The 16,984-nt window shown below is 36.1% G+C and overlaps 1 protein-coding gene across 1 annotated transcript in view; it reads left to right on the top strand.

Annotated features, from left to right (window-relative positions):
* The window catches only part of LOC112987640 (transcription initiation factor TFIID subunit 4-like), a 152,443-nt gene that overhangs the window by 108,867 nt on the left and 26,592 nt on the right, over window positions 1–16,984 (top strand). The gene's annotated exons all lie outside the window — the stretch shown is intronic.

Raw genomic sequence — 16,984 nt, 5'->3', positions numbered from 1 at the left:
AGGAAAATGCAAACATTTTGTTTTGAATAACTAACAATTTTGGCTCAGAAATTTGACTAAATGCTAAGTATTTCCAAAAAGCCCTTTGCTTCCCATTTTGGGTAGCTTTTACCTGAATTTTCTCCCTCTCTTCACGTGCGAAGGTTAGTGCTAAGGAATTAGAGGTAAGTCCCTGCTGCAGCTGATGTCTGTTAGCAAGTTTCAACTTGGTAAGAGCTTTCTTGGCCTTCCCTCTTTTGTCAAAAGCCTTCTAGTCTGTGTCATTCAAGTTGCCAGTCTCCTAATTAATCTTTTTTGACATCTATGTCTGTTTATGTTGCTGCTGGGACGCTACATGTTTGCTGGTCCAAAGAGATATCACTTACAAATTGACCTGTTCCCCCATCTTTCAGATGTTACTTTTTTTCCTTTTCTGAACCAACTCTTGTTTTATATTTTACTTGGTCATTTTGACCATTTTTTCCATGAGAAGTGTTGGGTTTCAGTCCAACTTCTTGGTTCAGCTGAAATACTAGCTCACAATTTCTCTTTGGAAATTGGATCTTTTTAATAATACCCTTTTGATCTTAGCAGTTGGTCAATTTGGGAAGTACTAATGGTTATTTTGCTTAAGAGAAAAGGTTGATGGAAAAGATGGGTATTTCTATGATCAAGTATTGTTTGTTGCATACAGAGAAACAGTTTTTTACACTCTTTATAAAATGGGATCAAGGTTGTGCTTGTAATTGCAAATATTTTTCAACCAGTACTTTATTCAAGTGTGTTTTCTTCAAATTTGCTGTCTGTGTCACATTGCCAGGGTTCATTTGGGCTTTATTGCTTCCTTTCAGGCCTTAGCTAAATAGACTTTTTTTCTGATGGCAGGATTAGTTTAAGTTATCAAGGCCATGCTGATAAGCTATCTCTTCTGTACCAGTATAACTGTTTTTCTGGACTACTTTTACTTGGAGAGTTGGAAAATGATTGGTTTGGGGGAAGAGGTTATTTTTCAGTTGTGTAACTTGTTTGATTTGTTTCTCCATGCAGCCATATAATATATTGGTTTCCAAAAAATGGTAAAAAAAAGATTTTAGAGAGATGTGGATGAATAGGGATAAGATATCCTCAAATAACACTAACACCAAATGTGTAACCATGGCTTGAGACTGTGGTTACACAGTAGCCTAGCCCAATCTAACCATGATCTCCACCTCAGTCCCTAGTAGTGCATTCCTACCCCTTCCCTTTCATTGGCTCTGGGTCTTGCTGAACCGCTTCCATATGATAAATTGGCAGAAACCTAACCTAATGAGTAAAAAGTGAATAGTTTCTGCTTAGCTTGCTGAAGTAGTTTGGCTCAGAGCCTAGTGAGCGCTGAAAAAGGAACATAGGACCAACAAGGCAAAACCAGCTAACTTGAGATCACCTGTTCTTCATTCTCTTTCTTTTTAGTACTTTTCTTCTTATCTTATATTTTATATCATCTGGTAGAAACAGCTTCCCCTGTAGCAGCCAGCAGCTCATTGATAATTTAACCTGTTTATTATTATAATGCAGTTTAGATCAAGAGCCAAAAAGAAGGGATAAAGAGAAATGAGATTTGGAAGAATTCAGCTTTTCTATCTCATAGAGTTGAAAATACGGCATTTGTACATTTTTATGCTGTTCTTTATTTAATGATACTAGACAAAACTATGTGAATACATCTTTAAATGTTTTAAATGTTTGTAATTTACCGCATCATTGTCAAGTTAGGCATCTAATAATCATGAACCAGGATATGCATTTAGCAGCAGTACTGTCTAATTGTTATTTACTGTTTGGGCCATGTTAATGCTTATGTTGGTACAGGACAGTAGACGGCAGAGGCAGGAAAGGGAAGACAGGACCTGCTTAAGCTCTTTAGTTAGATTAAAAATAATAAATTCTGAGTTGCTTTTATTTTCTGGATTTTGAATCTTATTTGTTAACATTTTCAAGCTTTCTTCTTGAATTGTAAAGCTTTAAATAATTAGGATTAAAAATTTGCTTTCCTTTATGAAATAGATATAGTCATGTAATTGTGAGAGTTAAGGCTTTAACAAAACCTTTAACTATCACAAGACTGTAGACCTGGCAGCTTTACTTCTATGAAATGAATTTGAGAGGTGCTAAGGTGGCTGGAATAGGATATTTGCATATTCCAAAGTCCCTCATTTTTGGCTATGGCATAAAAGTGCAGAGGTTAAGTGCAAGTATTTTTCTGTATTTAAGCATAATAACTAAATAATTTGGCTTTTCATCAAGACCTATGGCTAGTATCCCAAAATACATAAATATAAAGTATATGTTTGAAATATCTGAGGGTATAATTTGTTTAAATATCAAGTGAAAGCCCTCTCCTGGTACTTGCTGGCACAGATGGTTTTTGAATACTGAGCTTCCAAAGGCAGCTTCAGGGCTAGTTCAGTGAATCACCGCTTATTGAAGACAGTCATTTCAGGGATAAGAAAAAAGCCTCTTTCTCACAAAGTAGAAGAGGCGTCATCTTAAGAATATCCAGTAAGCTGTCGCTAGAACTGTCTTCCATATGTTGGGCCGGTGCTCAAGTGAGATCTCCTATTTTTATTTTCCTTTCAGGACTAGTATAAGTGAACCGTTATTACTAGCCAAGATAATGTAATCTTACAGACCTGGAAAGTCCCAAAACAACTACAGTTAAAACAGTGGCATTTTGTGCAGATGGAAAACTAATTGTTGAAAGGCCTTTATTGATGAAAAGCATACTTCAGATTCATTCAGTAGCCACAGGTGCTACTAAAGTAGCTACACTAATTCTAAGGCTACTACTAATATCTGTCTAACAAATCTTTAAACCAAGAGTGTAAGTATTCCCTTATTTCTAAGTGGAAATGTAAGGATGAATTCATGATTATTTGGGAGGCATGTAAGTACTGTGACGTACTTGGAAAAAAGTACTTTTGACTAGAGTCTCTTTTTAGTCATTCAGGACTGAACATGATAAACTTGTTTGTACACATTACAACTCGTGCTCTCACTTCATGCATGAGTTGTTATCCATAGCCATTTCCACAACCCCTCCAATTATTCCCCAAATCTGTTATTAATATTTTGTCCAAAAGAAATCTGGGTACTAGGTAATTTTCTGGTTTGGAATGGGTCAGACGTGGTAAAGAAGTACAGCTGAGCTGTCACATGGAAAACATGGCCTTGTTTCCTTGCAACTTCCACAACTGCAGTCTTGGCTTCGTCTTCATGGCTGTACAGCTGGCTCTTGATAAACTAGTTTTTGTTTAAAGTGGTCAAGATGTGTTTAGAAAGCGCTGAATCTAAGGATCCTTTATACTGGATAACCTTGAGTTATATGAAAGCAGATACAATAGACCATAAGATTTTTTTAAGCGTTTATGGCCCAAGAAGTTAAAGCTTACTTTTCATGCTTTTAAACCCATGGACTGATGGCAGAACAGAAGGAATAGTTATGATTTATTGTATCACTGCCTGTTTAAGCACTGTTTGCTCCATGTGTCACTGACATGAGAGAATGTCGTGGTTATCTGAGACCTGTTTTGGTGTAGGATGTCACTGCTGATGATTTTTCTGCTTATCCTTTTAAGTATCCCAAAACTAGCAGTTAAATGTTTGGGCTAGAATTTTCAAAGAGACAGAAGGAAGTTAAAGAGTCTATCCTTATCACTTTTCTATAGAATTACATGCTTACCTCCTTACGAATCTTTGAAAATCTCAAGTTTAGATGGGGCTTCTCTGGTTTGTTTTACTTCCTATTTTCAAAAAGTCTAAAGAAATAAATGTTAAAATCATCCAGAATAAATAAATGAATGTGTTAATATCTATTTGAAAATCAAAGCCTTTTGCAAGAATATACAGAATATACAGTTCCCCTAACTAATAAGTGTATCTGCTTTTCTGGTTCTTAAATTAGATTTCAGTTTAAAAATAAATTGCCTCAATGCTGAATTACTAGTTTTCAAATTTAATTTTCAGAATGTGTTTTACCACATGACGAACATTTTTTAAATTAGGATTTTTATTGTATAAAACAAGTGGAAAACACATGTAATATTTCACTGACTGCAATAGAAAGGATGAGGGCATTAAATGTGATGGATAATGTTATGATTACGATGGTAATGAATTGTTCTAATTTGGAGTAAATGTATAGGAATACATTTTGGTGCCCGCTGCAAACAGGCTGAAAGACAAACAGTGAGTCAGAAGCCAGTAGAACAATTTTGCATGGATCTCAGTTGACAGGAGGAAAAAACTCAGGCGGCAATGCAAGAAAATAGAAAGTGGCTCTGTGCCAGCAAAAACATTGTTTTTTACTAGTAGAACAGGTTTGCATACTGTATGTATTCCTTTGATCTATGTAACAGAAAATATTCTGACAGAGGTTCAATGATATTAATCATTTTTCCTTACTGGCCAAGACAAATTTGATTTTTACTTCATTTGGAGATGGAAATGGTAGTTGATCCCATCTGACTGCATGATGTTGATCTAACTCGCAGAAGGAGACCATTAGAGCATTTCTTTTTCTGCTTTTCAGAGGTTTCTTACTGGAGTCATACATAGTGGTGGTGGGGAGTTTTTTGTTGTTTTCTTTTTTAATTAAAATCCTCCCTGGTATTAAAAAATTACATGTTAAAAAGGAAAATAATTTTATAAATGTGGTAATATTAATACAGTTTTCTTTATGGATATTTTATAAATATAGTCAGTGTATACAGCTTATTAGCATGGGAAATCAGCACTTGGCAAAATGACTTCTGAGTAGTTAATAGTTCATCCATTGTTTGTCAGTCCTTACAAAGGTCTGCTGTTGTTACCATGAAAGGGTACAGGTTTTCTTCTTGCAAAAGGCAGCTGATTTGTGAGGATGGAGGGTGTGTGGTTTGGGGGCTTGGGGGAGTGTTGAATTGTCTTCTCCATTTCTCTTTCTGATTTTGAGATACTGAGGAATAAAATATATGTTGAGGCCTGTGTTTCTCTGACATTCATAATTCCAGATTTTTCTTTCTCCTGGCAAAGTAAAAGTGATATGCCTAAGAGAGAAAGTCTGAAAGGGCCTAGCTGAGGGTTTGTCAAAAATGGCCCGAGTCTCTCCATTGACTTCAGTAGGTAAGGCCCAAGGTGCTATGACATTTTTAGATGTCAGTGAAGTATTTTATAAATCACATCCAGAAAATTTTCAAGGTGTAACTTTTCAACATATACATGGAAAGATTTTGACCTGTACCTTAAAATGGCAACGCTTCCATTTTATTGGAACTTTCTCCAAAAGAGTCAGAGGACTCTTCAGTCCTGAAACGAATCAGGTGGATTCGTTTCCTTCTTCCATCCCCTTCAATGTTGATGAATTTGGTGGAGGATTTATTTTTTTCCCCTTTGGCTAGAAAGCTGGGGTTTTGAAAAAGCCTGGAGAGCTTGAAATTCATTAGGATGCCCATTCTTGGGCAGACTGATTTTTTACAGGAAGTCTAGTAATATCTTGGTCATACCAAGAGTGACAATTGGGGTAACAATATTTAACATTTTAGTTTCCTTCTGAACCCTTGGGCAAACAGGCTTGAGCTTCAAGGTAATCCTGTTGCTAACTTCTAATGTAGGCGCTTTATCTTGAAGTATTGTACAGAACTCGTGTAATTTTGCCTCATGTAAATTGTAGAACCAAACCATTGTCTGATTTCCCCTCTCAAGCAACAGTGTCTCTCATCTCTACTTCTGTTACCTCTTGAATCCCTCAGAGAGTCCCTTCTTACAAGGATAATAAAGCTATGTGAGATTCTCTTCTTCTTTTCCTGATATAAGATACAGTGAAACAGTTTGGAATAATCTGACAAGCTTCTCTTCCTTGAAAATATGGAGTTGTCTGTACAAGCTTTCCGATGTGTTGCAGGAACTCTGTATTGATGCTCCTTAAATGGATCTTGCTGCTGTAACGCTGTTAGGTATTACGATTCGGTCAGCTTACAATTTTCTGCTGATAAGAAAAGCAAGAGTTAATAAAGTTAAAATTAAAAAAAAAAATCTGTCAGATAAACATTTCCTTCAGAATTTGCTTTCTTTAAAATGAAGGGGTAATTTTTACTACACATAATAAGTAGTTCTGTGAAAAAAAGCTCAGTGTATAAGCAAGAGGAATGAAGACAGGTCTTTCATGGTTTCCTTTTACCATATACAAAGCTTTCAAGATTATACTTTAAGTCTGAATAGCTTCTTTATCAATTTGAGAGTATTTCTTATTTGTGTATGTTTGTGCACAAATTTCAGAGTCAGGCCTATACTACTGATTTCATAAATTACATCATTGTGAAATGACATACTATCAGCGGGTTTTGGTGCAGACAAATTTATTATTGTGGACTTTGGTGTTTAATGAATGTGATGTATTTTTAGTCCAAATAATCTATTCTGGTACTGTAAGAGAATATTTTGAGCAAACACTCGTCTAATGAGGCTATTAATGTTTGCACTGCTTTCATATATGTTGACCAGTCTGCTACCATCCACGTTCCTCTTTCAGAACTTGGTTTCTAAAATTCATTAATGATAAAATTCAAAACAGTGGCTCAACTTTGAGGGGAAAAAAGGTTGAAAGTGACTTTTCAGCTTTATTAAGAACTGTTTGCTAGTTTAGGTGAACAGTATGTGTTGCACATTGCTGCTTCGCAAGAGAGTAAAGTGGGTCCTGTCTGGCCACATTCACGAGAAGGTAAGCATTTGAGCTTCAAACCTGCATAGACTTGTGCTTGTGCTTAACTTTAAGCACAGGGGTTAGTTTGTTTGAAGTCAGTAACGTGCCTCGTGTAGAGCATTAATTGCATGCAATAAGCTTTGGCTGGATCATGGTGTATGTCAGTGTTCCTGTCGATCCTGGTGTGTTTTCTACTGCATGAACTCTGCTAATCCATAATCTATAACAGATTTTAATTTAAAGTGCTCTATTTCTATTTCTTCAATGGTAAAAACAGACTTTTCTTTTGGGAAGTAAGCATATTGCATGCTTTTGAAGAGTCTCACGTTATTTGACTACAAGAAGTCTCTGGGACCATCAGTGTGTGTTAAGTGCAGGTTTAGGAAGTTGTCGTGAATATTAGAAACTGTATTTTGTTTTCAATGAATTAATATAGTAAAAATATCCGATAGTGGGATCTTCGTCTTCATGTTCCTTTTGTTACATAGACTGTTCTAGTCAGTGACTAGGAAAAAAGGGTTTTTTGTTTTTGTTTTGCCTGGAGTCAAACAGGAGCATGCTGGTTAAAGGGATTCTGTGGGGGAGTTGGGCTGGAGAGGGCCTGAGGGAACTCGGAGAGACATCTACCACCAGCAGCTTGTCTGTGCTAGCTAATTATAGCTAGGGTACTGTTTACTTTAGTGGTATACTCCTTATTTATTAGTTACTTAGTTACTGCTTGCCTTCAAGTTACAGGCTTGCAGCCAGTTGCTGCAGGGGAGGTGCAATAGGAAGGGAAGGGCATCATGCAGTACTGCAAATTGCAGCTCCTCGACCTTGGCATGCTTTTAAAACTATTTTTTAAAATATACAGTGGGAGAGACATTCAGCAAGAAAAGTGGGCAAGAAGAAAATGGGAGCAACTTAAGGACATTTTTACAGTCTAAAGGGACTTTCATGGTAAAAATTTTCCTGAGTTATCAAACTGTCTCCCCCGCTCTAACTCCCAAGAGAGCACTTTTGGTCTGTGTGAACTTATACTGATTTGAAGTGAAGCTATATTGATTTAAATGAACGTATGATTTTTATGCCTTTTTTAGTTGGTAACACTTTATGGGGATCCTATGTTAGCTACACCTTGATTTAAAGCAGCTTATTTGGTTTTTGTCAGTACTTTTCCAAGCATAGTCTAAACTGGCGTAAGAGAATCCACGCACACAAATTTCACATAGTTAATTACAACCGCTCAAATTAAACTATTGTAAAGACTGCGTGTTTGTGAGCTCCGGGCCACTGAAGAGTCCAAGTTCTTAAGAGTCGGACTCCTGAGCCGTTGGACCACTACCACTTCAGAAAATCTTGCCCTGAGACGTCCTCTCACTTGGGTCATGCCCTTTGCAGGCAGCAGGGCCTCTTGCTTACCTGGGTAGAAGGAGATAGCGCAGCAGACCTGTTTCCACTGCTGGTTTTGTTGTTGTTGTTTTATTTGGTTTGCAATGGTCTTGGGACAATAATTGTCTCAGCAAACAAGAGGGCAAAGAACAGTAGTGCCGTATAGAGAAGTGAATGAAGAGAATCACGAGATTTTCGGTAACTGTGTTTGAGGAAGTGGAATATATCCTAAGTATTATCTTAGCCGCATGGAAATAGTGTTGGGTCATGCTGTAATTGTCAATAAAAGAGAGATTTCCCCAGTCTTTTGAGCATAGCAGTCTCTTGCAGAGCCAGGAGCATGCCAAGAGCTGAACCTCTGTATGATGGGCCAATTACTGAACAATTTAGAGGAAACTGTTAGGAGAATGAGCAGAGTGTGAGATCCAGTTAAAAAAAAAAAAAATGGCAGGCAAAGTTTCTATCCGAAGGAGGAGGTAGGGAATAAAAGGAGCACAACAGGTTAAACAGCCTTGGCCAAAGAAGTGAGTACCCCTAGGCAGACCAGCATCTCTAATCAGTGGTAGTGGTACTAGCTCTGAGGGGAGGGAGATTCAGGCTGGTGCTCTCATGTAACATTAAAAAGGACAAGCAGTCTGTCAGGGGAAAAAGTCATTGGCGTGGGATTTCTTCTCTTGATCAAAAAGACAGCAGCATTGCAGCCTGCTTTATCTATAGGGGAGGTGTTAGCAGAGGGCATTTTTTTTCCTAGGCTATATCACTGGTCCGTGATGCGATTTCCCAAGCAATAAAAGAAGTCACCTTCTTTTCTCTCTTTAGCAAGGTTTGGTTCACCCCTGTTTTTCTCCTGTTTTCATGCATTTTCATTTTTATACTGTAACAATCAAAAATTTTTTTAAGAAACATCTTTACAAAACAGAAGGCAAGTTCAGTCTGATAGACTTGGAAAATATGCCTGGTGCTCGTCTCCAAAGCCAAAATTCATTCTGTCATCTTTATCAGTAATTCTTTACGAATAACATGAAATACAATTTCAGTTCATTGCTTCCCCCTTTCCTACCCCCACTAATTGAAGTTCGCAGTACTGTCTTCTCTACTTTTTTCCCCTGGACAAAGTTGACAGCCATTAGTCCGTTGCCTTCTGGTAAACCTTGCACTGGCAGAAAATTCTTTTATCAGAAGTTATCTTCAGTTGTAACTTTACTGAGAAGGATTGTATTTTATGTTGCTGTTGACTTAGCTTTTATCTTATTAAATAACAGAACAAATCTCTAATTAAGAGCTGCAAGTACTGTTGCTGGCATTGTTGTGAGCTATTTAGGTAGTCAAAGTAATAATGGCAAATGATGTTTGAAAAAAATCCAGAGCTGACACATCCTTTTCATTTTATCATATACCTTAAATAATTCAGAATGGATATTGAAGGAATTCCAAAAGAAAAAAATTAAAATAGAAAAAGATTTCTCTGTTTGAAGAAACTGTAAATAAAAACTACATCTTTGGAATTAGTTGACCTCAGTGTGTCTCATTTCTTGACTAACAATTCAAAAGAAGAATTATTTACTTCAAGAAGTACTTTGAACTTGAATCTTGAATTAGTTACATTTTAGTATTGCAAAATGTTAACTCAGTTGATGAGCTGACTTGTAACGGGACATGTTCTGTGGATTTTCTTGGTTAAAGGCAAAAAGAATTGCAAAGGGTGATCTCTGATCCCATGCTAGATCCCCATTCTCAGTTTTGAGCCATTTTCTGTGTCCAAATCACTTAAACGATTAGGTTTAGGCTTAGGGTATTCTAGGAAACTCTTCTGGTACAATATCGTGTTTGAAAAACTCTTAAAGGTAGTGTCATGAAGATATAACTAAAGTGTCCGAAGTAAAGTCTTAAAGTAATAGTCTAGGGTCAATTCTGTTTATGTTGACTCTGGTCTTTCTCTCTCTATAGATCGTGTGCTTTCTACATTTCAAACATTTGACATCTGGTCAGTTTGCAGCAATTAATAAATTAATGACAGTTAAGAATGTTTAATGAATGTTTTAATGAATACTTTAATGCTCTTTGGTTGACATATTCTTGATATGTATTAGAAAGACTCCCAAGTTTCTAAATATCATTAGAAATCTAAAGTTAATGGCCTATTAGTTGATGTTATTCAGTGTTTAGTTTAGCTATAGTAATTAATGTCAGTTTAAAATAAGTACATGAGTTCCTTTGCTGGAGTACCATATATGAAAAGCATAACATAACATAATTCAATTTGTTCAGCCAGTGTTGAACAGTAAATCCTGGTTGGTGTGAAATAAAATATACTTTTACAGTAGTTCTAATGAAGCATAATTTTCTCTGGACTTCAGACAACTTTTAAAAGGTTGTATATTGTCTATTAAGCCATTTATCCTAGTGGTGATCAAAACCAGTTACTTTTTAACGTAATGCTATGTATTTCTGTCCGTACTGAATAAGTACTACATAATGCTGTTGCAAATTTATTAAATTGTACTAAGTGAGCAGCTAGGGGAAAGCAAGCAGTGTTCCTTCCTGTGAAAATGTTTCTTCGACTACAGATTCTGCAAAAACAAATTTCCACTTTTCTTACCCAAATGGTGAATTTAGCTTCAATCTTCTTTCAATGTAATTCATTAACAAGGGTAAATCATCTTTAATCTACTTTTCAGTTATCTCGTTTGACTATATATTAAGAGTCATTGCTCTTTAAATTAAATATATAATCATATAAAACTCAACAAAAATGATAAACTTTTTAAGAGTGTTCAGTTTTATTTATAGCCCCAGTATTTAATTGGTGTATCTGAGTAGCTGTTTATTGAAGAATTCTAATTTGTGCTGCAATTTCCAATAGTTTTCCCCCACAAGAAAACCAACAACAGCCCATTAATAGCTTTTTCTACTGTCTCTGTTCTCTCCCTCTCAAGACAAAGCTACCTGACTTCTGTCTGGTTAGAATGAGCATCACGTAAAACAGACAAATCAAGCTGTGTCACATTAATCCTCCTTAAGCGGCTTACACTCCAGTTGCATAGAAAGACACCATAACATGGAGAACTTGTTCAGAATTGACACCAAACTAGAGATTGCATGTCAAAGAAACCGCTTTGCCTACCTATTCTGAGGTCTACCCTTTAGTGTGAATTCTTCTTCTAGGTCTGATAATAGAACACTTCTGGCTGGCTGTACTGTAGCGTCTTGACGTTTGGAATACAGATATATGAGAAGCATGTCATGTTAACGGAGCACTGCAACAGTCATACTTTGTCTCAATTGATGGGGGAACTGCAGCATACAGAGTAATTCGTGTTGACAGTAAGAACTTGCAGATAGGCAGCCTAAAATGTGAAATCATTATAGAAATTTATTTAACTGGTTGAATGGCCATAGCAGATTGGTTGAGCCAGCCAAATCAGAAGGGTTCCGAAGGAGATGCCTTCTCTGCTGCAATTTTTAAGATTAATCCGTGGATGGCTTTGGAAAACATATGTTTTTATCTTTAAATATTTATGCTAATATCAAATTTAATAGTAATTGATGAAATATTAAGTATATTTTTTTCATTTTTGTTTTCCAGGCATATTTAGGTATTCGTTTCCTGCTTAAATTTTGCAAAATGATAATGAAAATAAGGCAGTCATATAATTGAAACTCGTAGAATTTTTTTATATGTCATTGTCCTTACAAGAATGTCAGTGATGTGATGTATAATTTGATTTTAATTTGTTCTAAATAATTCACAAAGTGTTTCCCGATTGCTTGTTTTTCTATGGTTTTAAATCTGATATCTATGATAAAAATCAGCTTTTGTCTACAGAAATTGAATAAGATGAGATATTACACAGCAAAATATTTTAAGAATTTAATCTTTTCAGATTTCTTTCATTTCCATTTCTTTTCTTTTGCAAGTGGTACTATACTTTTCCCACTTTTACTTGCGCTCTAAGATTGCAAATTCTTGGGATCGTAGTAGGTACAACATTATTTTACCTGGAGAAAAGAGAGGTGTGGCAACCTGTGTCCATGACTCTAATGCAATAAGATCACTAGGTGGAGAATAAAAGCGGTGATATTTTGTCACTGTATTTTATTTACAGGTAGAGCCAGCTCCTTCAGCCTAGTCCAAACTACCTTCCCGCAGTCTTTGTTCATACAGGACAAGGGTGGCTTAGAGCGTGAGAGGGAAGCCTGTGGGTCTGGCAGCATTTTTAATGTGTTACTATTTTTCTCATAACCACCTGATGCCAAAGTCAGCCCTGTTCCTTTATTATTAAAGGCAGTTAGTTATGAGAGAGACTTGGGAGTACCTTCTGTTCTTGATTTTAACCAAACCCTAACCAATCACCTACATTTATATATTTTGTTAGAACTTAATTTCAACAAGTTTTAGTCATACCCTCTAGGATCTCCATAATACAATTCCGTAGGTACAGCAAATTCTTTAAATCGCCGTTAGCAGCAGAGCACACAGGCATGTTACAGACTTTAAGCACGAGAGACCTAAGTCTGTAGAGAGAACTATGCTTTGAGTATTATCTGTATAAAAAAGAGATATCCCAAACTTTGCATTTAAAAATATTTCTCTAAAGTGTCTCTTTCAGTGTATATGCTGATGTGCATTGGCATTAAGTGAATCTATAGAGAACACCATGCTGTAGCCCAATATGATGGGAATTCTTCGATCTGGCTCTACTTCTGTCTGTGGCTCACTATAGTTGACTTTATCTTATATGTTTTTATCTTGTTCATCACTGTTCATAACCCATACTTGTGTGCAGATGGGCCTTTATTCACAAGAAATACTTGCCAAGTTCCTTGTTCTGTTATGTAAAGGAACAATAAATACTATTTGAACATATATACCTTTGATTTGTTTTAATTCTCAGTATAATTATGCAGCATGTATTTTAGACACATATGCTTGATTCTTGTCTCGTATCATATTAATTTGCCTTTGCATGTTAACAAACATGAGTAGAAAGCAAGCAAAAACAATAGAGCTTTCCAGTTATGAGGATGTTTGGGACCGTCTGTGTATTCTGGTGATAGGCGTTCTTTAGAAGTAGGTGATAGCCAGGTGAACCTCAATTTCTATAAAATTTAAGGAAATCACTTTCAAAGAAACAGAAAATGAAATTTTGGCAGTTCTCAGCTGGATGAGAAGAGAGATCTCTGATGTATTTGTCTCCACTCCTCTCCTCCCCACCTACTCCCCAAATTCCTGCAGTGTTTAGCTGGGATGGAAAGCAAGGTGGATTGTATAGTGTGCTAAGTAGGTTGAGAGCATCAGATGCAGTTTCAGTTATCTTCAGTTGTCCAAGTGCCGTTGACCAGAACTGCAGTGTTCCGAACCCCTTCCTTTAGTCATCTAACCCGGTGCGGTTTAGCTGATCTATGTGATAGGTAATGGAGAAGTAATTACTAAGAATTTGCAAAGCAAATGGGAGGTGCACAAATCTGGGATTGATATACTGCTGCCCAGGTGCTGTATAAGGTTATGATTTCTGATTGAAGTCTCCTTTCCCTTTGTATGAAAGCAGCATAATTAATCAGGCAGTAATGAATTCAGGTACTGCCAGTTTGTCACCTCAAGAGAGAAGTTACCAGAGCAGGCTGAAATCCAATTGAAAATATGTTCATGAGTAATAATTTACTGTTTAAAGAAATGTTTTAATATGTGTAATGTATCAGTAGACACTTTTTGATAATGTTGGGAAACGTGTTGTATAGCTTCAAATGTACTTCCAAAAGATAATCAAAATAAATTATAACGCAAATTCAAAATTGAAAAATATTTTTCATTTAAAATATAAAACATTTGAGAGTTTCTTGTCTCTATTCCGAAAACACTTACAGATTGGAAAAGGGGCATATCATAACTAGATATGGAGTCTGCAGTTCAAAATGTTATCTGATTCGTATGTTTAATTTTGTTTCTATTAACAAAAATCTCAGCTTGTTTCAGTGTGAAAGTTGAATCAGGTGCATAGTATATTAGCTCAGAATCACAGAACAAGACAGTGTTATGGCTTGTGGTGTAAGTTGCTACTCTTAGTCATCTCTTATAAGCATGTTTGAACAAAGGTGACTTTTTTGGTGCTGTACACTTTTCAAATTATAGCAGGTTATCTCATTATCGTTGGTGCTGTTTTCAAATGTCAGTACTATTGTGTTTGGTAATTTAGTAGGAAAATTCCGTCAATGTTTTTGTGTCGCAAAAGATTCAGGTTTTAGGCATTGCTTTATTTGTTTAGTTGATTTTTGAAATGCTTTTCATTTAAGCTATTGGAGGAAATGAAATATTAGCAATGGTAGTTTTCTGAGGCTTCAGAAAGATGATCACAGTGAAAGCAACTACACTACTTGAAAGCCATAAGACTCTTCTTATGGAGCTCACCGCAGTGAAGTTCTGACAGTGGAATGGTTCAGGCAAGCGGACTCCCATTAGACAAAATCAACTGGATTATTTTAAATAGTTTAAATGGGTGGTATGGGTTACGCCGTCTGATATTGCCTGCAGTGAATTAGGGAGCACTCACACGAACTACTCTGCTGGCAGATCTTCAGGATAATAACTTCAGCAGGGGGCAGTGAGGAGCAGCTGGGGGGCATAAAGCCTTTGATCAGCACAGCTGGATCCAAAGCTAACATCTGTCTATAGTCTTAGACTCGACACTTTTGTTAATACTGTGAGCTGTATTTGCATTTGTTAGATTATTTTGGTAACAGTACTTTCCTGTCTCGAGCGTTCCATTGCTTTCCATAATCCCCCCTCACAGCAAAATCAGTATTGGCAATTCAGAAGAAATAGAACAATTATCTTCTTCATGTAACCCTTTAACAATTATTAACTTTCCTATACTTTTCTAGCAATGGTTATATGTGTGAGTCTCTGTAAAGAGCAGCTGGGAAATTAAAATACAGGAATTACAGAAAGAAGCTGCTTAGTTGTGCTACATTTCCCATCAAAGAGTGTGCATACGTATTCTCTCTTTCTCTCGCAGAACTGATGAAAAACAGTCTGTGTGCCCATAAACTCAGGATATTTCAGGTTCCTGCAGCCATGAAGAGCACCTCTGTGCCTGTGAGGAAGCCGAATGGCTGGTGGGAGGAAAGGAAGCCTGAGTTTACAGGCCAATTCACGTTTGACCATAACTGAATTGAGTACAAACATCCTTATAATAATTTAGTTAAAGACACTTTAAGGAACACAGGGAGGAGTCTACTTAGATCTACTAAGCTTCCCCACATAGACCTGCTTCTGTCTTTCTGCTCTTACATATTCTCCATATGCTTCAGAGAAACAAAATCTTGTAAACATTTGCTTATTTTTTGCATGGAATAATAAAGCAGACAAATGTCACATGAATGACTGTGACACTTGTACAAATGTCTGTGAGCTCAAACAGGACAGGCAAATTATGTTTCGACCCATTAAATACAGCACTCTTAAGTAGAAGAACCTGTCAATTTATGTAAAAATTTTAATTCAAGCAAACACTTTAGATTTAAAAATTTGACAGAATCATACCTTCGAAGAGTAATATTTTGTCTGCATATTAAAAGCATGTTAAGATGCATCCTCCCCATCTGCAATTTATGAAAAATTACAGCTTTTAGTGGATGAAATGAGAAGGAAAATCAAAGTTGAGTATTTTGATTCCTTTTCATCCAGATACAGACCATCATTTCTCTGTTCTTACTGTTTATCCATTTAACTGGAACATTGTGGATAAGAGTATGATGAAGGCTTTTGAGATGGTTCTTTGGCACTATGAACTTCTCAAATTTCCTTTTAACTTCTCATAGTGTTGTGTTAAGACTTTGGGGTGGTATCAAGAAGTTTTCCACTATATAGTAAATATGACCATCCCTCTGTACAATGAGTCAGTGAAGCTGCCTGGTTGTGGAGCTCAGAAGTGATGTTGCAAAGATATATGGTATTTATGATTTACTTTGAAAGAGAGATTTATTAAAGCAACTGTACTGTCTGCAGGTTCTGCCTTATTTAAAAATAACTCCAGTTTGCCTTTATTTCCTTTTTAATATAGGTGTTTAAGTCGTTACATTGCTGTGTTGAAGTGTGGTGCCATGTCAATTTTTCTAGCCACTGTAGTCTTATTCTAGAAAGCTAATTCAGTCCTTGTGTCATGCAAGAATTCAAGGTCCTCATCTTTTGCCTTTCTGTTTCCTGTGTTCTCCCTAAAATGTTCCTTACCTTAACTTTCCTGATCTGGTCTCCTTTTTCCTCAAATAAGGAAAAAATTAAAGCTAATTTTTTTTTAATGCAAGAGTTCATTTTCATGAATTGAGACTACATTTTTGAATTGAAGTGAAACATTTTTCTGTATATTGTATTAATGTTAATGAATTCTCTGTTACTTGGTTTTGATAATATGGTTATAATATGACAGTATGGTCTCAAGAATTTAGGCCAAAGAATAAGTTTTAAGTAATCATGTATTCTTTATTTTAGCATTCCATTGGGCCCTCAAATTACAACCTTTTATTAATGAGAATATTTTGGAACATGATTAGCAGGCCTTAGCAAATAATAAACAGTCTGAATGTGCATTTGTGTAGACCTCTTCCGTATTAGAGAGGAAATTAGGTTGGGTCTGCTTAGCTGTGAGATAAAAAAACAAGTCTAATTTAAAAGGCATAATAGTAGTAAAAAAAGGGAGGCACAGTTTTAGCATGAAATGAGAGTGAAGACTTGGCAGATTAGGTTTGCCTTAAGTCTCTGATAGTTAAAATAACCCCATTTAAAATTTTGAAACTGTAATTTACATGTTCCTTTATTATTATTCAGATTAATACTGAAAGGGCAGAAGTCATCCAAGGAACTTATACATTAAATTTCTTACCCTTCACTACTGTGAAGATTTATTTCAAAATATTTTTCTG

Source organism: Dromaius novaehollandiae, chromosome 13 (assembly GCF_036370855.1).
Source record: "Dromaius novaehollandiae isolate bDroNov1 chromosome 13, bDroNov1.hap1, whole genome shotgun sequence".
Lineage (NCBI taxonomy): Eukaryota > Metazoa > Chordata > Aves > Casuariiformes > Dromaiidae > Dromaius > Dromaius novaehollandiae.
The sequence above is the reverse complement of the archived record's forward strand: the minus strand, read 5'-3'. Positions and strand labels throughout refer to the sequence as shown.